The sequence below is a fragment of the Hyaena hyaena genome, unplaced genomic scaffold, assembly GCF_003009895.1.
Source record: "Hyaena hyaena isolate Hyena2069 unplaced genomic scaffold, ASM300989v1 scaffold_352, whole genome shotgun sequence".
NCBI lineage: Eukaryota > Metazoa > Chordata > Mammalia > Carnivora > Hyaenidae > Hyaena > Hyaena hyaena.
This window is the reverse complement of record NW_024080984.1, coordinates 1,853,239-1,877,107: the sequence shown is the minus strand read 5'-3', so window position 1 is coordinate 1,877,107 and position 23,869 is coordinate 1,853,239. Positions and strand designations below refer to the sequence as shown.

At 35.3% G+C, this 23,869-nt stretch overlaps 1 long non-coding RNA gene across 1 annotated transcript; it reads right to left on the bottom strand.

Moving 5' to 3' along the window:
- Positions 1–568: 568 nt before the first annotated feature.
- LOC120243677 lies at positions 569–12,969 on the bottom strand. The gene is made up of 3 exons (XR_005531371.1): positions 12,913–12,969; positions 2,712–2,973; positions 569–662 (listed from the first exon to the last, which is right to left on the bottom strand). It is a non-coding gene; the product is annotated as an uncharacterized LOC120243677 (long non-coding RNA).
- Between the last annotated feature and the right edge of the window lie 10,900 nt (positions 12,970–23,869).

Here is a 23,869-nt window from a genome sequence, read left to right as displayed (position 1 = left end):
GGGGATGGGCATGGAGGAGGGCACTTGTGGGGATGAGCGCTGGGTGTTATGTGGAAACTAATTTGATAATAAACTATTTGTAAAAAAAAAAAAGAAAGAAAGAAAGTGGAAAATACTCATGATAAAATAAATAATAGAAAACAAAAAAAAGTAAAAATGGTAGATATGTAATTATTTAGTTTGAAAAAGCCTTTGTTTACTTTTCCTTTAATAATATATTTAAATGTAACAATATAAAACAAACTCAGCAGAAAAATTCAAATATATCACTTACTCTAGACTTGGATATAACAAGGTAAAAAATAAATTTAAAGGAAGGAATTATTTTGACTCTTTAACAGTTCCTCCATCATCCTGATTTGTGAAATTTATAATAGTTTAGGGCTTTGTTAATTTGTGGCTTTACTCCTCATATTGTGCAGTCTCTGACCACCAGGTCAAAGAGTTTTATGAGTGTTTTGCTAATAAATGTCTTCCTGCTTTTTATAGTTGCATTAATTTGGCATAAAAGCATGACCTTATATGCAGCAGTATAAATGAAGAATGAATAGAAGTTACTTACAAATTAATGGCCTTGGCTTTGCTTAGTTAATCTTACAATGAATCCATTGCCAACTGTAATTAATGAGGGACAAACTCATGAAATAAATGCATTTAGGGAACTGGAAAAAAGAGAATAAGAACAATAAGCATTTACTTTCCTTTACTTTCCCCTTTTTATTACATGCATTTTTAGTAATGAAAATATTTAAAGATTTAATTAAAGTTTATGGACAGAAAAAAGTGAATTTTGAAGGGGATAGTATTAAAAATTAAAAATATTTTTTTGGTAGGAAATATCAAATGATGCAAAGTTCATTGATAAAATAAGAGAAAATAGAATAAGAAGCATTACAATAATAAGTAAGAGGAGATGAATTTGATGAGGAAACCAGTATTTTGTGGATCCCTTCATTCCAATTTTTTTTTAATTTTATTTATTTCTGAGGGAGAGACAGAGAGACAGACAGACAGCGTGAGCAGGGGAGGGTCAGAGAGAGAGGAAGACACACAATCTGAAACAGGCTCCAGGCTCTGAGCTGTCAGCACAGAGCCCAACGCGGGGCTTGAACCCACGAAGAATGAGATCAAGACCTGAGCGGAAGTCGGACGCTTAACCGACTGAGCCACCCAGGCGCCCCCATTCCAATTTTCATCTCTTCTGTTAATTCAAAACAAAATGAACAAAGTAAAAAGTCTAGATTTGCCATTCCAGAGACATTATTCTCTCATTCAACACAGGCTCTCCATTGTTCCCTAAATGATCTGTACATTGTTTTTGCTGATAAAAATCATTGAAATGCTTTCTCTCTGGTCTCTTCTTGTTTCTTTAAATCCTGAATTTCAAATCCAATCCACGCCCTAATTTGTTACAGTTTTAAAAAGACATCTCTCACAGGGTTCTTGTAAAAATTAAAAAAGCATGCGGCACCTGGATGGCTCAATACGTTGAGTGTCAGACTCTTGATTTTGTCTCAAGTCATGATCCCAGAGCTGTGGGATCGAGCACCACTTTCGGCTCCATGCTGAACGTGGAGCCTGCTTAAGATTTTTTCTCTCTCTCCCTCTGCCCCATCTCTCAACTTATGTTCTCTTTCTCTCTAAAATAAATAAAATAATTATTCTTAGTTAAAAACTTGTTTAGATGTAAAATATAGTTAAGTTTTATGTTGAAGTGATTTTTGTCATAACATTAACCTTGTATCATTATTTATACTTTGGATTATATGTTCTGTTTCAACAAATATAATATAGACCATTGAATATTTGTGCTTTGTCTCCAGTGTGGTTTCTATTGAATGTGTTCAATGATTTGTCACCATCACTTTCCATGTCCAAATTTGTATTCTCTACCATTAAGAGATCTATTTGGTTCTATTTTGAGCTTTGTTCCTCTTATCTCTCTGCAATGTACCAAAGAAATATGATACAAAGGCCATCAAGGTGAAACTCAAAGTTGCTGTCCAGCTACATCATAACCAATAGAACAATTTCTTCTGCATGCAATTTTGTCTCCGTCTCTGCAATCAAGACTTATTGTTCAGTCTTTTTCCTTGCTCAATTCAAGAACAAGTAGAAACTCAGATACTGATGTTAGTTCCAGAGAATTCTAGTGAATTATTTATAGACAAATTTAGGCTTTACACATATTTTTTCTTTCTTGGAAGACTGGTATTTGACATGGGGCTGGACAGCATAGTACAGTAGAAAGAAACTAAATTTGAGAATACAAAAGTACATTGTATTTCTTGATATATAATTCTTTTGTCGTATACTCTCAAAACTGCTCAAACTCTTTGTCCCTCACTTAACATGTAACTGTAAAAAGATCCCAAATTATGACCACACCTGGTGAGGAATTATTAGTCTTTACTCTTGTTGCACAACCTCTAATCAATTCTCAAGAATATAAAATGCAAATACTAGGATACATGCTCTTTCTATGGGACATAGACCCTCTTTTGCTATCGTTCACTATTGTGTCTAGATGCCTATGAGAAAGTTTCACTTTCCACGTCTTACACATAACACATCAAGGTGATTTATACCTGTTTAACAAAAATGAGTAATTTGGGGGTGGATATTGGGCTTTGGCTTAGTAATTATGTAATTTAGCTTTTGCTATGTAACAAATACTCCAAAATGCAGCGGCTTAAACCAATAGCACTTACTATCTGTCAGTTCTCTGGCTTTGTGCCTTTCACAAGGCTGTAATAGACATCATCCTGTGCTACAGTCAACTTAAGAATTGAATGGGGTAGGTATTCTTCCAAGATCATTTACAAGTTATTGGCAAGATTCATATCCTCATGGGTCAGTAGACTGAGAGTCAGTAGTTCTTCACTGGATGATGACTGGAGAACACCTTGAATACCTTTCCACATGGCCCTTTCCATAGTGCAGCTCTCAACATTAAAGCTTACTTCATCAGAGCTTGCAAAAAATAGGGCAGGAGAGAAATAATGAGCAATATAGAATTCAAGATCTTTTTAAAACTAATATCAAAAGTGACATCCCATTTATTTTGCTGTATTCTATTTTGCAAAGGCAAGTCACTTGGTCCAGCCCACACAAGAGTATGAATTTGAGAAGGTGGGTGTTACTGGGAACGATTTCAGAAGCTGCCTACACCCCTGATATTTTCTTAACACAACTTTAGGAGGTTAGTTCGGTTAAGCCATAGTTACTAAGGCGCATAATATATCAGGCAGTAGACAAGGATAAAATGATGAATAATCTACCTTAGAAGAGTTCATAACCTATTTTGGAAACTGATCGTTCTGATTCGATCATGCACAAGCTACTATATGGGAAAATAGAGATTCCTAATTCAGTCTGTGGAGTCAGGAAGAGTTCCCGATGGAGGAAATTGGGTTAATTTTTGATACATGAAAGGTGGAGAAGGGACAGCTTATCAAGCGGAGGAAAACAGCTATTCAAATGTACATTACAGTGTGTGTTCATTATAGTCTCCATGCTGAGCCCTTTAGACGATGTTGCAGCATAACACATTTTTTCCAGTGTATGTACAAAACACTGTAGAGTAAAAAGATATTACTAGCTATTATTAGTTTACTTCTGCTCACTAGCCCTTGGGTCATGGTGAGCTTTCCTGCTCCATAGGAGGTTTTCCTAAAGGGTTACTCTCCAGAACCCATCGCTCAAAACTGACGCTATCCAAACTCAGACTCTCAAGGAAATTGGAAATAATCATAAACTACTCCCCATACAGACTCCTAAGTGTTTGTAGAGACTGAGTGCCACTAGCTGTCCTAATACCCTTGTTTATCCTTATAAGCAAACATTCAAAGTAAGGTATAATAATGTTAGCCAATTTCCCCATAAATAGGAATTTTCACAGTTGCACCAATTCTAGAACTTGTTAATGTTGCAATATCAGTTTTTACTGAATAAAAAAATATTTGAAATAAAAAATTCACAACAAATGTGTAAAATTCAATGGACATGTTTTCTCTGCCTCTGAGGAATATTTTATGCTATTGGCAGAAACTTCCTTGAACATTTTCTTCCCTTGATTCCTCTGACACAATCCTTTCCTGGTTTATGTTCATCTTTGGAAACTCATTTATGTATCTATTTCCAAATCATTTATAAATCAGTAGATTCTAGTGTCTTGGAAGGAAGGCAAATATCACACATTTATTTAATATTAGAATTCAGAAAAATATATCTAGATTGTATTTCATTCATTCCAGTGGAGAGAAGAGTTTCTGCTTCCTCAGAAATTAGAGTTTTCTCCAGGAATGTAACCATTTCCTTTCTCCAGATTTGCTTGCTCTGGAAAGTTTTGAGTTTTTATATCTGTTATCTCCAACTTACACATAGTTCTAGAATTCTGTGGTATCAATTATTTCCCCATCTTTAAAAACTTGATAGCTAGTTCCTGGGCTACTGGGGCTATTAGCAAGAGCAGTAACTCAAAGACTTGGCAGGAAACAGTGCTGAGTCTGTAACCTGTGCTTATTTTTAAGGGAATAGGAATTTCCTATGAACATACTCTAAGTAATTATATAACTAGAATAAGAAGACAGAACAAATATAGCGGAACACACTTTCTCATTAACAAGCTTGGAAATTGTTTCTGGTGATTTTATTAGCCTCAAAACTAAAGGAAACCAACTGCATGGGCCCCCTAGTTATCAAAAACTGTGTCATTAAAATTAGCAATTTTTTTCTTATAATAACAACAAAAATGTGTACTAATATATAAGCAAATAAACAATTTAACTTGGATTTGGGGCAGGGAGCATTTGGACTAAGGACTCAGAATGTACTCATGAAATGTGGATCCGCAACTTAGCTGGATTATTTTTATTTTTAAGTAATCTCTACACCCAATATGGGGCTGGAACTAACAACCCTCAGATCAAGAGTCACATGCTCTACTGACTGAGACAGGCATGTGCCCCATAGCTGCATTATTTTGGACAAATTACTTAACCACACGAGTTTTCCAGTATCTTTTTCTGAAAAGTGGGGAAAATAGTAGCACCCATCACAGGAAATTTTGTGTGAATTAAAGGAGCTAATATTTGAAAAATGAATGAAAGAGCAGGTGGGATATATAGACAGTGTCATACACCTAAAAGATTAAAAGTAAAACAAAATAAGGGTGCCTAGGTGGCTCAATCGGTTAAGTGTACAACTTTGGCTCAGGTCATGATCTCACGGTTCATGGGTTTGAGCCCCGCGTCAGGCTCTGTGCTGACAGCTAGCTCAGAACCTGGAGACTGTTTCAGATTCTGTGTCTCTCTTTCTCTGACCCTCCCCTGCTCACTCTCTCCCTCTCTCTCTCTCTCTCTCTCTCTCTCAGAAATAAATTAAACAGTAAAAAAATTTAATATTTTTTTAAAAAGTAAAATAAAATGTCTCTTCAGTAGTAGATGATCACTATTTTTCAAATTGTAAAGGTGGTTTGTTAAAAATGACTTAACAAAAGAATTTTGATTAAGACTTTAGAGATCTCTGGGGCATGGTGATAATGCTCTTGACTGCAATCATTTCTTTACTAGAGATTTATCTGTCAGCAGTGGTAGTGGAAGTGGGCTATTAGTCACATTAACTCCTCTACCAATATTTATCATTATTATTTTGCTAAAACAGAACTGAGGAATCCATTAGACTAAATGTAAATACACACGGTCACCAATTCAATAGCTATATAGGTAGATATAGCTAGATGTAGCTAGATAAAATGTAATAATTTATAGATTTTTCTGATTTGCAGGGGCACCTGGGTAGCAGTTGGTTAAGAGTCTGACTTCTGATCAAGTCAAGATCTCACATTTCATAGGTTCGAGTTCTGCAACTGGCTCTGTGTTGACAGCTCAGAGACTGGATCTTGGTTCAGATTCAGTGCCTCTCTCTCTCTCTGACCTCCTCCATGTGCTCTCTCTGTCTCTCTCTCTCAAAAATAAATTAAAAAAATTTTTTAAAATTATTTCTGATTTGCATTTCTATAGTGATCAGTGATGTTAACTATCTTTCAGACACCAGTGGGTAATTTGTATATTTTAGGAGAAATTTCTATTGAAGTCCTTTTCCCATTTTTCATCCAATTATTTGATGTTTAAAATATTGAATAATAGGGGCTTCTGAGTGGGTCAGTTGTTTGAGCATCCAACTCCTGATTTTGGCTCAGATCATGATCCCACAGTGATTGGATCAAGCCCCAAATTTGCTCTTAGCATGGAGCCTGCTTGAGATTCTCTCTCTCTCCTTCTGGCCCTCTTCCCCACCTCTCTCTCTCTCTCTCTCTCAAATAAATTTTTTTAAATTAAAAAAATAAAATATTGAATTGTAGGAGTTCTTACATATTTTGGATATTAAATTCTTAATTAGATACAGAGTTTGCAAGTATTTTCTCCCATTTTTCAGGCTGCCTTTTTACTCTATTCATTGTTTCCTCTGTGGTATAAAAGCTTTTTTATTTCACTGGAGTTTCACTTGTCTACTTTTGCTGCTATGCTTGTATTTTTGGTGTTATGTCCAAGAAATCATTGTCAATAAAAAGTACCACAAAATTTTCCCCCCTCGTTTTCTTCTACAAATTGTACAGTTTCAGATCTTACATTTAATGTGTAATGAATTTTGAGTTAATTTTTGTGTATGGCATAAGGTTAGGATACAATTGCATCTTTAGCATGTGGATATCCAGATTGTTCAGAACCACTCATTGAAGAGAGGATTATATGCCATGAACATGTATGATTTATCCCTAGGATACAAGAATGGCTCAATACATAAAAATCAATTAATGGAATATACCACATTAGCAGAATGAAGGACAAAAATCATATGATTATCTCAATAGATACAAAACAATTTGACAAAATATAACACTCTTTCATTCATAAAGACTCTTAAACTAGGAATGGAAAGAATTCACCTCAACATGATAAAGGTCATATATGAAAAGCCAACAGCTAACATCTTTTTTATAATTAAAAAAATTTTTAATGTTTATTTATTTTTGAGAGACAGAGCATGAGCAGGGGAGGGGCAGAAAAAGAGAGACACAGAATCTGAAGCGGCCCCAGGCTCTAGGCTGTCAGCACAGAACTCAAAACAGGGCCGAACCCACCAACTGTGAGATCATGACATAAGCCAAAGTTGGACGCTCAACTGACTGAGCCACCCAAGTGCCCCTTTTTAAAAATTTTTAACATTTATTTATATATTTGAGAGAGAGAGAGACAGAGCATGAGTGGGGGAGGAGCAGAAAGAGAGGGAAACACGGAATCTGAAGCAGGCTTCGGGCTCTGAGCTATTAGCACAGAGCCTGACATGGTGCTCAAACTCAGGAACCATAATATTGTCACCTGAGTCGAAGTCAGATGCTTAACCCACTGAGCCACCCAGACAGCCCAGCTAATATCTTAACCAATAGAAAAAGCTGAAAATTTTTCTTTCAGATCAGGAACAAGGCAAGATTGCCCATGCTCACCACTCCTGGTAAACATGGTACTAGAAATCATAGCTAGAGCAATTAAACAAGGAAAAAAAAGAGTGGGGCGCATCCAAATTAGAAAGCAAGAAGTAAAATTATCTCTGCAGATGACATGATCTCCTATATGGAAAACCCTAAAGATCCCCTTCCAAAAAGTTTTTAAAACTAATAAAATATTCAGTAAAGTTGCAGGATACAAAATCAACATGAAAAACTTAGTTGTACTTCTATACACTGACAATGAACTATCCAAAATAGAAACTAAAGGGAAAATCCCATTTATAATAGTATCCAAAAGGATAAAATACTGAGGAATAAACTTAACCAAGGAGGTGAGATACCCCAGCACTAAAAAATGTAAAACATTGATGAAAGAAATTAAAGAAGTCACCAATAAATGGAAAAATATCTTGTGATAATAGGTCTTAAATCTTATAAGTTTAAGATAGTCCATATGAGGACTGAAACCTCCCTATACTCAAGCATTTTTCAGTGCAACTGAGTTCTTTGTTTTCTAATGCGAAACAAGACAATTACAATTCAGAGACAGAACAGATATATCCTAAGGCCTCCTATATGCCAAACACTTCCTACATGTCATTTCTACTAATCCTCTCATTCATTTATGCTATCGGTTTATTAACTTCACTATCAGAAAAAGAAACTGAAGTTCAGAGAGGTGTAGTGATTTGTCAACACTAATAAGTACTGTATCTGCAATGGGAAATTTTATCCAACTCCAAAGTACATATTATTCTTACTACTTTGTGTTATTAATCTATGAAGAATCTCATCTCAAGAGAAAAGGTACATTTATCATTTGTTTATGATTAGACAAGCATACTCTCACACAAACTGTGGCTGTTTCATGTCTCATTTTTGCATGTTTATGTGTTCATTTGATTGTTTTAATTTGAGGTTAAAGCTCCAACCTCTAAATCTTTGGTTTGGAATGCCTCTTCTCAGCACTGAGTCTGCACGTTCTTCTCCACATTGCACTGTACCAAAAAGGGTGTCTGACATTACTTGACTCATCTCCTAAGGAAAAGTCCTGACTTTTCTATTTAACATTTACAGGAATTAATTTCAATACAGATGGGACAAATGAGTGTGAGTATGAATGTGTATGTGTGTGTCTGTGTTAGTTAATGTCAAATAATGTCAAAACAAACTGATGTCAGAATTAATATGACCTGCATATATTGAGCATCAGTTTAGCTAGATACTTCTGCAAGAAGAGGGAGTAAGTTGAACAGCCACCCTCTTCTCCCATCTCCTGTTACGCCATGGCCTTTTATTGTCTCCCAAGTGGTTTTGTATGCAGCTATAACGTTTCAGGCAGTTAGCCTTTATGTAGGTATTCCCCAGCCTCTGAATTGCCTTATAGATTCATGATGGATCTGTCACAAAATGAACACAGATAGAATGAAAGTAATAAACAGAGATTGAAATTGGTTAAATGTACTACTATAGTGCTGCAATAATGTCAACCCCTTTCCCTCTCCAGCAACAGAGATTACAATTACTTGAAAAAACAAGTCATTGTTTTTTACTTTAGAATCTTTGGGAAGTGGCTAAATCTTCACAAAGCAAATGGTTTCTAGACAAACCCTTTGAGCACAGTGAGCCTTTTGGGCAAAAAAATTTTTGATCCCGTTTCTTTTTTATAGATTCTCACCAAAGGGGAAGGAAACCTCCTACCAACATACTCACCTAAGGTAAGAGAAGACTAGAGCTTGCTAACAGGCCTGGTTTCAATGGCATATATATCTTTCTTGCATTCTTATAATGAGACTGCTTTTACAGGGTGAACATATTTCAAATGTAAACAAAGAAAAAATAAGCTGAAAGCTGCTAATGTTAAGTTTAGAGCTTGCAGAAAATATCAGCTAGTGAAGAACAGCTGCCAGAATAAGGCTCTTGTACTCATGGAGATGATTTTTCTCACAAAACTTGAAAGAAATTGTAATGATGAATCATAAGCCTTGCTATAAATAAATTATGACTGCAAATTGCCAGATACAGAAATATTCTCATTAAAGTCCATTGTCTTTGAAGACAAAATTACTTCATTTATTATTTCCGTAGACTCAAACCAATTTAGAACAATTAAAGCCTGCATTATCAAGCATGGTTGATATGCACTGAAAATACATTAAAAGAGAAACAGGTGCTGTTCCAATTTAATAGGATCAATCACTGACTATCTACTATATGAAGCATGTTACTTTGTTGTGGAAACAGTTTAGAGTGTTCACTGAATGGATGCCAATTTCCAATCAGCCAAGGACAATGTGGCATCGTCTTATGCCAACTGATTCATTCATTTATTTATTCATTTATTCAATCAATCTTTCCACATTTCTACTGCACTTACTATGTGCAAAACAATTAACAAAGCATGATGAGAAATCTAAAGATGGCTCATGCATATTCTTTAGGAGAATAAAAGTGATACATGTTCAAAGACAGGTAATTTACAATTGAATTTGACTCACATATGTAGTGCCAAGAAGTTGAAAGGAATGATAACTGAGTTTTTGATTGGAGAAGTCAGGGAAGCCAATGAGAAATTGACATTGGGATACCTGGGTGGCTCAGATGGTTAAGCATCCGACTCTTGGTTTCAGCTCAGGTCATGATCTTATGGGTTTGTGAGTTCAAGCCCCATGTTAGACTCGGAGCTGACAGTGCAGAGCCTGTTTGAGTTTTTTTTTTTTTTTCTCTCTCTCTCTCTCCCCTCCTCTGCTATGCTCTCTCTCTGTGTCTTTCAAAAAAAAATTAAGAAATTGATTGACATTATGTGGACTGGGGACTGAAGACTATAAGATGACTCCAGTTTTTTGATATTAAACAAAAACATTCCAAGTAGAATGAAGAGAGGAAAACAGGGCAAAGAGAGAGGAATAGTGGAAAGTTTAGTCTAGAATGAATGGTGGAGTATTAAAGAAAGTTGTGCTAGATAAGATTGAAATAGTCAAAGTCAGATCAGAAGCTTAAAATCAAGCAAATAGTTCTAGATTTATTTGGCAAAGCAAATAGTTCTAGATTTATTTCGCAAATATTAGGCCATAGCTGAGAGTGTGTAAGTGGATTAACAATGCAATCAGAATGAGCAGAAGTATACGGGAAGGGTTCTACAAGATGAAATTACTAGGGTAACATTTAAAAGAATAAAAACACTATGTAGCTTCTAAATTAGTATGTGGAGAACTGGATTATAATAGTAAAAGTATACAATCAACCAGGAAGCAAAAAAAAAAAAAAGGATAATACATTGAAAATTAAGTAACTTCAAAGGGATGTTAATTAAGTAATGTATAATAAACTATGGAATGAGTTTAAAATATGTAAATGTACATATTAGAGAAAGAAAAAGTTAAAAGCTAAATTTAGAAAAGTAGCACTGTAAACATGGAGAATGTTGAAGGGGAGACAATCATAGAGAAAACACTTATTAATAAAGTAGAAAATAAGCAATGGTTAGGACCAAAAAATTCATATTTTGAAATATCTAATTAAAATGAGGTAGTTATGGCATGAGTGAACAGTAAAAATGTGAGAGAACATTCAAATAACCAAAGTCAGAAGAGATAAAGGCAACATTGTTAGAGGTGTTGCAGATAATCAACCAATGAACCAACCAAAGGGTAGTATGAGTCATTTTATGTCCCAAATTAGAAAATGGAAATTAAATGGGTGAACCAAAAATATAATGACCCAAACTGACACAGGTAGAAATTTAACCAAACACATAATTCTAGAACTATGAAATAAATTTAGTATGCATAATCAAATGAATAAGTAAAACTCTTCACAAATGCTCCTCTTGATTAGATGGTTTCATCAGTTGAGTTCTGCCAAATAGTCAACGTAGAAATATCACTCACCTTATGTAAAACTCTATTGGAGAATGGAAAAAGCATGAACATTTTATAGTTCAATATATGAAATGAGCCTAATCTTGAGTCAAAATCTGATTAAGAAGAATATAAGAAAATTACAAACAAGCATTTTCCCATACATCCTAAAGACAATATAAGCAAAGCAAATGTCACAGCATGGGTGGATAATATTACATTCTGTTCACTTTTGTTTATCACAGGAATTCAAGGTTAGTTTTGTTTTAAACTCAGTCACTGAAATTATTACATTATGTAGAAAAGGCATATGATGAAATTTATAATCCATCATGATAAAATATCTAGGTAAACCAGAAGTGCATGTCTTCTTCAAACCAATGAAAGATATGTACAAGAAACTTCGAGCAAAAATAGCAATTAAATGTTGATTTTTTTTCCTTAGAGATTAGGCATAAGTCAAGGATTCCCATTTACACCATTTGTGTTTAATATGTCACTGGAGAGTCCAGTTAGCCTAAAATGCCAAGTGTGTGTGTGTGTGTGCGTGTGTGTGCATGCATACATTCATGCTTCTGTGAACACACATTATCAGGTTTAGCAAGTATACTGGATTTAAAAATCAAGATCTAAAAATTACTGTATTTCTATACATAAACTCAATGAATGAGAAATAAATGTCATGTGATATAAAAATATCGTAAAGACATAATCTACCAAAAGTTTATGAAACATTTACTATAGCACTAAAAAATCTGAAAGGGAGAGTTATACCACATCAATTAATTGAAGTCGCCGATATTTAGTGACATTGATTATTCTCAGATTGTTTTTTAATAACATTATTTGTGATGAAACTTAACAAACTGTGAGGTAGGAATTTATGAATCTGTAAGAAAGGCAAAAGGCAAAAGTAGCTAAATAGTGGTCTTAATCAAATTTTCCTAGAAAAAAAGTATGAAGAAGGGGCACCTGCGTGTCTCAGTTGGTTAAGCATCCAACTTTGGTTCAGTTTCATGATATCATGTGAGTTCAAGCCCTCATAGGGCTCTGTGATGACAGCTCAGAGTCTGGAGCCTGTTTTGGATTCTATGTCCCCCTCTCTCTCTCTACTCCTCCCCTGCTTGCTCTCTGTCTGTCTCTCTCTCTCAAAAATAAGCATTAAAAAATAAGAAGAAAAAGGTATGAAGAAAAAACATTAAATACTACTTCCTTATTGTGAGTTTGAATATCAAAGTAGAAAATAAGGGGGAAAAAAACTCTTTGAAGCAGGGAAAAAACTAGGAAGCAAAGGTAATGCATTGTGAAACTGGCCACTGCTACATAAGGAGATGCGGCCAGTACTTTGGCCACACACGCTCACCTGAGCAGACTGTTCAAAATTGCCTTGTCTCAGAAGTCCATGCAGGAAAGAATAGAGAAGGCATTTATCTGTCAGCTCCCTCATACCTCTTATCTCAAATTTGGCATCGTGGGGAGATAGCCTGGCCTATGGGAGTGGATGGAAAAGCCTTGTCTCATGGATTCCCACATGGTACTTACATCAGAATCTAGAATAGTGGGAGGCACATGGGTGGCTCAGTCAGTTATGTGCTGGACTCTTGGCTTCAGCTTAGGTTATGATCTCACAGTTTGTGAGTTCTAGACCCATGTCACTGTTAGCGTGGAGCCTACTTGAAATTCTCTCCCTCCCTCTCTCTCCCCCTCCCTTGCTCACTTTTTATTTTAACAAGTTTTTTAAAATAAACTTTTAAAAAATTCTAAAATATTGGGAAAAAACAGAAAATCCAGGTGTTGGCATCTTGGTGATGATCACACACGATCGTTTATGTTGGAGTCAGGGTGGAGCAAGCATTTCAGGGGCCAGAAGATAATCGAAAGTAGCATATAGGAGAAATTCAATACAACAAAGTGGGAGAATTTTTACCACCTATCAAGAATAAATATTAAGCTCTAGTGATTAGGATCTTATGGTAATGGGGTGACAAATAAATCTAAAGGATTGTAAAGAAGCTCCTGAAATAAAACCAGGCGTATATGGACATGAGTTATGACAGTTAATTTGGGTGATGCTTATAATCCTCAATTTATTAATCTGCGTATTAGTTAAAATAGCATTGATTTTATGTGTTAAACTGTATCAAATTGACTTTATTAAATTGCGTGTTTGAAATATGACATCCAATGAAAAAATAAAACAAATGCAAATGTTCCTGTCAAGAGTATACGCTGTCATTTACATCTGAACCACTTCTAAATTTAAAAAATTAGCTTGTCCATATTTACACAATATGCTGCAAGGATTTTGATTAGGCTCGTATTGAATTTATAGATCAGTCTGAGAAAAAGCAACATTTGAACAATACTGGGTCTCCCAATCTATGAACACAATGCATTTCTTTATGTATTTAGGTCTTCTTTTATGTATTAATCAGGGTTTTACATTTTCACCAAACAAATTATATTTTGTTAGATCTGTGCCTAGATTTCTTAGTCCATTCAGGCTGCTCTTGAAAGAGGAATTTGGTTGCCTCCAATTTGACCTCAAACCTTCCAGCTGAGTTCTTCTTTCCATCTGGTGTCCTGGCTTGGGGCAAAGCATCCCCTGATGGGAACTGAAACTACCCCCTCAAGCAATAAGAACTCCCCTGAGCCAGCAAGACCTGTCCATGATTGACTCCAAGACAATGATAGATCCCGTCTTCACTGCCTACCTGCATGTACCCACCACATTTGCTCCATTTTCCTTATAAAAGTATTTTCTGCATTTTAGAGGCAGTCTTTGATATCGCAGTCTCCTGGGTATTAGCCTCACAGAAATAAATTCCTTTCTGGTTTCACAGTGGTGAGTGGTGAAACCTGGTTTGCCTGGGACCCCCAGAGCCAGGTGCTCTTGTTCCGCAGTGCCCCGGCTCCACTATAACAAAATGTTACAAATGGGGCAGCTTATAAACATCACTTATTTCTCATAATTCTAGACTCTGGGAAGTCCAAGATCAAGTTGCCAGCAGGGTCACATTCTGGTGAGGCGCCTCTTCCTGGTTTTAGCCAGTAATTTTGCTGTGTCCTCACATGGTAGAAGGGGCAAACAAGCTCTGGAGCCTTTTCTATAAGAGCACTAATGCTATTCGTGAGGGCTCCACCTTCATGACCTACTAAAAGTCTTACCTCCTAATCCTATCACATCATGGTTAGGATTTCAACGTATGAATGGGGCAGGATGGGGGGGAGGAGACTACCACAAACATTCTGAGCATAGTAGTAGGTGTGGTTTTTTTTATGTCACAAATGGTTATTATTATCATTATTTTTACTGTTAAAATTTTGAATTCCAGTTATTCATTGCTAGTATATAGATAAGCAGTTGATTTTTGCATATTGATCTTGTATCCTCTGGCCTTGCTAAATTTATTAATTCCAGGATTCTTTAGGTTTTTTTAAGTAGATAATTATGTCATCTATAAACAGAGACAGATGTATTTCTTATGTACTAAATCATTTCAGTAAATCCTTGAAAAAACATAATATTTATTGAAGGCTTGAACGTATTATTACCATTGACCAGTGATGAAATTCTAGGTAACAAAGCCTCTTTTGGATATTATTTCCTAGACCGACCAGCAGCCTGCCTTTGCTTATGGACCTTAATAAGTTTCTGTTAGTTTTGATTTTTATTTGCCTACAGAACTTTATCCTCATACTTCCAATCATATCCCAGTTATTTTTCTGTTGCCTGGACAGTGAGGCCAAAGGCAGTAAGGAGACCAGCCATCTGATTTGTGCCAAACATTCCCCTAATTTAGCCTTTGAAGTCCCACATCTTGAAAACTTCTCAGTTTCGCTTTAAATGGGACTCTGGTCATCCTTGATGTAGGATGATATGTATTTTAAGAAAATATGGCTCCTGCTATGAAAAATTACATTAAGTATTTCTATAAATGTAAATGCTAATATTTTAAGGTATAATGAATATGAAATACCATTCATCAATCTTAGCTGTTCTATCTCTTTTCAAGTCAAGTTATTTACTTTTTAGAGACCTCCTTCTGTAATTCGGTATATTGCAACATCTAATAATATAAATACTTGAATATTCAATGAATCCTTCACTTGATAACCTAGGAAATTAAGTTCTTTTTCACAAAATCTCTGTGCATGTACATTGCCCTAAAAATATCTATATAAGTTATCAAAAGGATGGCTGGCATTGAGACAAATGTATCTCCCATTTATCATATCTTATTGAGAAATGAGCTTCATTAAACCCTACTGACATTGCTTTCTGAAATTTTCCATCTTGTTCACCTCCCCCCACCTCTTATGAGAAAAAACTAAACAATATGTTGATTCTTGGGGCTTCTGGAAAACTCAGCATGAAGTGGAAATCCATGTCTTCTGGAACTTTAATTTTGATTTAGGCAATGGAAAGATTTTTTTTTTTTCTGTAGGTTACTTCTCACCACAGGATGTAGAAGATCCCTTTGTTTACATGACATTATTAAACAATGAAAAAAATGATGGTTCCTATGTAGGATTATGATTAGGATTATGTAGGATATGTGATAATATGGAAAGGAAGTTATGACATTACTAAGTGGAAAAATTAAGCAGATTATTAAGCAGTATATGAATTGTAATCCTGTTTTTAATACATATATAAGTGTGTTGCTGAGTCTGTGAGAAAATTCACCTAGTATTATCATGTTATTGCTGGGTGGTAAGATATAACTGGAGAATTTTACTAACTTCATTTTGCTTCACTATTTTTAAATGTCTATACTTCATATATAGTTTTAAATAAAAATAATGAAAATTACTCAACTAATCAAATTATAAAAATTACTAGTTTCAGAATATTTTAATGGCTGATGTCAAAGACATATGGGTCATTCAGGTGCACTGGATAGTCAATCAGGTGGCTTTAATTCAAATTCTGGCTCTAGTTCTTACTGACTTTGTAAAAAGATTTTCAACCATCATCATGAGCCTTAGATTTCTCATTTGCAGAATAGAAATTAAAATGTCTCATATGGATTCTGGGAATATGAAATAAGATTACATATGCAAAGATACTTTGAAAGCTCAACTGCTGTATAAATACCTAACATTGTTTTCAAATAAACATTATTTCGTGATTTTTAAACTGAATTAAATTTTCTTGTATTCAGATTTTAAGCTTACTTCTGGCTGGTTTGCATATTTGAAAGAAGAAAGTTAAAGCTTTGTTAAAATACAGGAAACTTTGTGTAAAGTCTTTAGTTAAACCCTTAGTGGAGCATAATATGTTTCTTATAAGGTATAAAAGTATCTCTTTATTTAAAATAAAATTGTAAGTATGTTTCAAAAAAATATTTTCCTAGCATTTATATATTTTTCTCTCTCTCTATATATATATATTTAGTGTTAGAAAGAGAGAGAGCACCTGCACAGTAGTGAGGGGCAGAGAGAAAGGGAGACAGAGGATTCGAAGCAGGCTCTGCACTGACAGCAGAAAGCCTGATTCAGGGCTCGGACTTGTAAACTGTAAGACCGTGACTTGAGGTAAAGTCAGATACTTCAACTGAGTCCCCCAGGGGCCCCTCTATATTTTAATATGTGAGTGAATAATTATCTCACAGAGCTCTATGGTTTTAAAACAAAAATGTTTCAGGTTAATTTAGAATTTTTTAAAAAAGTGTTTATTTCTGAGAGAGTGGGGGAGGGGCACAGAGTGAAGGAGACACAGAATCCGAAGCAGGTTCCAGGCTCTGAGCTGTCAGCACAGAGCCAGACATGGGGCTTAAACCCACAAATGGTGGGATCATGACTTGAGCTGAAGTCAGACCCTTAACTGACTGAGTCACCCCCTAGCCATTTTTATAAAATATCAGGCTAACAAGAGAAATATGCAGGGAAATTTGAAGTATGTTTTCAAATTCTTTGAAATTGTTGTCTTAAAAGGGACCAATCATGTTCTTCCATGACCATGTTGTTGGTTCTACTGATAGAGACTAGGATAACTGTGCCATTTGTCTAATGTTTATGTATTTAATTCCAAGTGAACATGGATATATTATGGAACAAAGGTTTGGTTTTATAAATACTTAGGAGAAATGTTTTCAGAATCTGGTCCTCAGAACACTGAATGGCCAAAATATTTTAAAGTCAGATTGATTTTACTGGTTATGTCCAGAATGTATTTCTTAATCTCATGTATATTTCAGCTTTTGATATTCTAATCTTCAGCAAAAAAATGTCAAGTTTTCTGATCGTCTATTTTTTTCTTTCCCTGATTATTAATTGGTTAATGACATGTATTCTCAACCATAGGAACTAGAGCACTTTACTAAGTGTGAGAATAAAGAGGAGCAGAATATGAGGTTACTGCCATTAACAAGTCCCAGATCTATAAAACATATTTCCTCCTCTGGTTAACAAGAAAACATCCTGAAGATTCTCTTCTTCCTTGTAGTCTACTGATATTGATTCAGTGCTTCATAAAATTTCAGAGGCCATTCTCTGTCCCATTATTCACCTTTCTACAGAATATAAATAGCCCTTAGCTATGTTAGGCTTAATTTAGGTTCTACACTTACTGATCTGGGACTCAATCTAAATCCCTTATGCAGAAAAAAGCTACATCAAATGGAGGCATTGGAAGGTGCTAAAACCCTTAAGAAGCTGTTTAGATGGTCTGTAAGCCACGTTTACCAGAGGTACTTTTCAGCACTGTTTTATTAGGTTCTCATCAGTTGGCAGAGATTGAAAGCTGGATTGCCATGTTTCTTGATGTCTATACAAACTTAAATCAACTCAATAACCTAAGTAAATTATTCCTTCCATCTTTTGAAGAGTTCTTTCTGATTATGGTCACATTCTTAACATGATATAAACATGGTAAATATTAGATTTCTCAGTGAGAAAATGGTGACGTGTCCCCCTTCCACCTCTATCTCGAAATATTTAGCAGAATCTTAAATATGCAAAGTAGCTTTTCACACTGCCCTGAAATCCTTCACCTGCACTAATTTTTACCTTTTTGTAATGTGCCATTTGGTTCTCTGTCATGCTTTAAATAGAAGTGCAATGAAAAGGAACAAACATAGTTACAGTTAATGATCTATTATTTGAGTGTTTGAGCATAAAGAGATTTCATGACTTAAGGGAATAAAGAAAAGTAAAAATGAAAACTTTTAATTACACCTAATTTTATTGTCTATAGAATGTTATCGAAAATACATTATTGCTGATTTGGAAAATTAAGGTCCTTCATTTTTTTCTCTTTAGATGCACCTCAGATTTCATTTTCTTGTAGTGCTATGCACTTATCCATCTTCATATTGGAATGAATGACTCCCAGGAGCATTAACAGACTATATATGCAAGAATCATTAGAGGTCCATGAATGAAAGAGACGAACATTCACAGTTGTGTTCCCCATGTCTGACCTAGTGTTTAGCACTAGCTCAGTAAATGAATTTATCACCATACATTTGGGCTGAAAAATCCAATAGTACTTCTTGTACTCCAAGGGTACTACACACTATGCAAATTCAATATGTACTTTCCATAGGTGAGCTCAGCTTAAAGATATATGCTTAGCTTTTCATCAAAAGATGCTCACATTTTTTACTGTAATTTTTTACTCAAGCTTTCTCTTAGGTTCTACCTATACAGCTTTATTCACTGGCCATTCCACTTGTAATACTGGTTTTATGAATTAATCATATTATTCATAAAGTTTTGCACGGTTTTAATAATTTCTTCTGAAGCAGTACAGTTCAACTCTCAAGAATGACCTATTTTAAAAATCTTCTTTGAGTGCTTTGCTCAAAATCTTTTTTCTAATCAATTTTGGTAAAATTTTACCACTCAATGGAATGCAAGTAGATGCGACTTGCAGAGAGAGATTTTTTCACCGTTAAGTATTCATGATGAGGGCTTGCCCATAGTATTAGTATTCCATTTGCAAACGGCCTAGATATAAAATGAATATTTTAAAAATAGAAACTAAATTCATATATGAAGAAGAACAGGTAAGATATGTATTCCATTCCTTAGCCCTTAGAAACCTTTGCATTTATTCAATGATATTTTAAATGACAGAATCTGTGTAAATTTGGCTGATACAATGTCCTACACATTCTATCAAATAGAAAACTTATACCTCTCAGAAGACACTGTTTGAAAACAGCTAACAAATGGAAGAGTCACTTTACAATTTTCAGAATCTCCCATCGGAGTTTTGCTTCATAAAAGCAGTCAGGTTTCAAACCCTAGGTTTAGGAAGGAATGGTCTTCACTAACTCTCTGAATTACAACATCTTCAGATGCATTCTTCTTAAACATTTATTTAACAGATGATTATTCATCTTTTACTTCTGATATGGACAAGTTATATCATTAAATAAAAGCTGGGCCACATACTATAAGGAATATTCAGATGTCATGATATCTTCCTGTAGGTGATATCTTATAGAGATGCCATGTAAAGAAAGAATATTTATGTCTTGTGGAATATAGAGAACACCAACAAAGTGCCATGAAGTCCAGAGGAGGAAAGGATGAGTCTGATGGTAAGCATCTTGGGGTTATCTGAACCTAGTGATGAAGAATGGGCTGGGGAAAACATTACTGGAGATGATGGTAACCATGTCAGAAGAAGTGCCTGATTAGGAGAAGGAACTGGTACAAATAAAATCATAGAAATGTGAGGGATGTCTGGGTGGCTCAGTTGGTTAAGTGTTCTTTCTACTCTTGATCTTGGCTCAGATCGTGATCTCCAAGCTTGTGTTTTCTAGCCCCGTATCTGGCTCTGTGCGGATACACGGCTCAGCACGGAGCCTACTTGGGATTCTGTCTCTTCTTCTTTCTGCCCCTACCCCATGTTCTCTCTGTCTCTCTCTCAAAATAGATAAGCTTAAATTTTTTAATTTAAAAAAATTTAAATTAAAAAATTTTAAAAATTACCAAAGTGTTGAAGAATCACAAGCCACATTCAGAAAAATAACAAGCCACCCAACTAAAAGAAAACGTATCACAAGAGAAGATGAAAAATAAAATAACTAAAAACATCCAAAAATATGTGCCATAAATCAGGATGTAAAAATAACTGTTTGGGCATAGCATACAAATATCTCTGTATGAAAATATATCTGCATGTTTGTGCAGGAAATGTTGTGGAGAGAGAGAGAAAAAAAAAGGCTGCATCTGAAATAGGTCAGCTGATTACATAGCGTTCAGGAAAACTGTGGTTCATAAGCCTATTTTGGAAAGTTCTCATTCTGTCCAAAGCAAGGGAGAAGATGCAACAAAGGAGACTGAAAGGTCTGAACATAACTTGGTGCTTTGCCAGGGAGCAAAGCAATGAATGGAAATGTAGAAAAGAGAGAAGAAAAAGAAAAACAAGATATTCTAGAGTAATGCATCAATTCTGCCCATATTCAACCACTTAATACAATTACATCTTTTAAATGATCCAAAAGCCAACCTAGTTAGAGAGAGAAGGGAAACCAGATGCTGAATTAGAACAGGCAGGCAAATTCACAAACCAGCACTGTATTATAATAACAATGCCTGACTCAGCTCTCCAGATTGCTTTCTACAATCAGTTAAGGGAGTGCTTCAGAATTAGAGAAGTCCCTCCCCACACGGTCACCACCTAAATTAATGTAAAAGTGTTCTCAGCTTAGAAGAAGGTGCCAAAAGAAAGAAAAAGTCTCAGAACCCCACAACTCAGAAAAAAATTCTGGGAGTACACATACTATCAAATGTCCAATCAAGAGAAAATAAAAATTAAGTATTTTATATATGTAAATATGTGTTTGATTTTGTACACATGTCAAGTTCCTGGTAAGAGCGCTCCAAAAAACACAATGAAAATTAGAAAAGAAAAACAAACAAACCCAAACTCCTAACTTGCATGAACTTGTTCAGCTAAAGCAGTACCTAATTTTCAATTTTCGCTGACAGCGACACTATCTATGAACCACTAAAAATATGAATATGGCTAACCTTCACTAATTAAAGAAAAGAGAAGAGAATGAAACACTGCCATAAATAAAAATAACTCCAAATTGTATAATTTTAGAAGAAACAAATTTTCCAGCTATTTGTTTTAGAGATGACATAAATGGCCACATCAATGTGAACTAATCACTCCATGGGATACCCACACATCGCTAATGTATATTTTTATTTTGTTTAAGAAAGTTATTAAAATGAATATCAACCTGTACATTTCATATATCACACAGAGGTGTGTATCTTTGGGAAATTGCTTCAGATATAGTAGTATGATTACTACATTACTGGAGGTTGAATATTATTGATTTCATGAGTTAAACATTTAAAATGTTTAGATGATAGACACAATTTAATATTTAAAATTATATATTTTTTTTCTTGAAACAATATTTTAACTAGTGAAATTGAATTTGGGGAGACATAGCAGTCCCAAGAGAGACGGAAAACTGCACAGACTGCCACATTTCCACAAAGGATATCCAAGTAACAAGTATCCGCAAAGTTTTTCTTTTAATTAATTAATTTATAAATAAATAAAGGGTTTATTTATTATTGAGACATAGATAAACAGAGCAGGAGTCGGAGAGGGGCAGAGAGAGAGGGAGACATAGAATCCAAAGCAGGTTCCAGGCTCTGAGCTGTCAGCACACAGCCCGACGTGGGGCTGGAATCCACAAACTGTGAGATCATGACCTGAGCTGAAGTCGGACGCTTAACCAATTGAGCCACCCAGGCGCCCCTCTGCACAGAGGTTTTGAATAATCAGTAAGTCTGTCAACATCAGTCGGTTCCTTGTCTTCCCAACTTGAAGATTAAGAGACATTGGAATAAAACCTCTGTTTTTATGTAGACTGTACACATTTTTCATCTACAGAGACCATCCTTAGGTTGAAATTAATACTCTGATGCCTGACCACCTAGGCTTAAATCCTGGCTCTGCCAATTACTGGCTGGGTAGGTAGCCTTAAGCAACGCTCTGCCAGGCCTTACTGGAGTCTGAGTCCAAAGGAAAAGCATCTGTTTCTGTGTACACTTACCTAAATAGTCTCCCATATTTTGAATCAAGTGGAGAAAGTTAGTATAAACTTTTGTAAATAGACTAACATATATGTGTTATATATATATACACAATATATATGAACTCGCGCGTGTGTGTGTGTGTATAATAGATAGGTAGATAGAGAATGGATGGATGGATGGATAGATAGATAGATAGATAGATAGATAGATAGATAGATAGAGGTTGGATGGATAGATACATAGATAAGTATTCCTGAGTCCCAAATCTATTTGCACACTACTGTCAACCCTCAGAAATGGACCAGCAAGGGGTCAAAACAACTTCTCCAGTTGAACAATAACACTGGATCATAAGACAAATAAACAATAACCTGTCTTTCTTTAAAATTTTGTTATTTTGCTTATTATGGATCTACCTGATTTTGATTTTTAATTAATTTCCTTCGACATTAATAACCTTGATTACTGAATTTTTTGGTATCCTTAAGTTTTGCACTAAAGCTAAGTGCTCGCTTGACTCACTCTCTTCTGGTCCCTACTTACCACTGTGTATCTTATGCTTTCTAAAAATGAGTTATTGCTTATAAAGCACTTAGAATACTATCTGCCATCACATAGTAAGTACATAAAATGTTATCATTGCATTATTTCCCGTTAACCTTTTTATTAATATATTTAATATAATTTTTAGAAAACTTGAGTTTTGTCCAAGAAACATCTTCTTGAGGTTCTACAGCTACTGGAAAATAGGACTCAAGGTAGACCGGAACTTGGAGCAAAGATTAAGATTACACTATTTGTAAAGAGAAAATACATGTATTTTTTTAGCATGTCCTTATTGTGTCTAAAACACAGATTGTAAGATACGGGATTTTCATAAAAGTCCCTGGTCATAGATCCTGAGAATTTACTAGGATAAGCCCAAAGCTAAGAGAGCAGCAGAAGAATCAGCCTCTCATTCTGAGAACATTCTTTGAACAGGTCTTTTTTTTTAAGTATTTTTAAAGTATATGCTGATGCAATAATTATTAATACTATGATGTAAAAATATAAGACTTATAAGTATGAAAGTAAGAGAGGCACCTGGGTGGCTCAGTCGGTTAAGCGTCTGACTTCAGCTCAGGTCATTATCTCACAGTTTGCAGGTTCAAGCCCTGTATCAGTCTCTGTGCTGACAGCTCAGTCTGGAGCCTGCTTCAGATTCCGTATGTGTCTCTCTTGCTGCTCCTCCCTGGCTTGCACTCTATCTCTCAGAAATAAACATTTAAAAAATAATAAAGTAAAAGAGGTATGACAGCAAGAAAATGAGACCCTAGAAGAAGATAGTCAAAGTCCAGGTCTTCTGTGTACTAGCTACCTCTTCCTGACCCCAGGCCATCCTGGCTCCATGATGGCAGAGTCTGACTGTGCCTCTGTGGGGGAATCAGAACCCAGGCCCTCCTCCCCTGTGGAGAAAACAGACTCTCTGTATTTA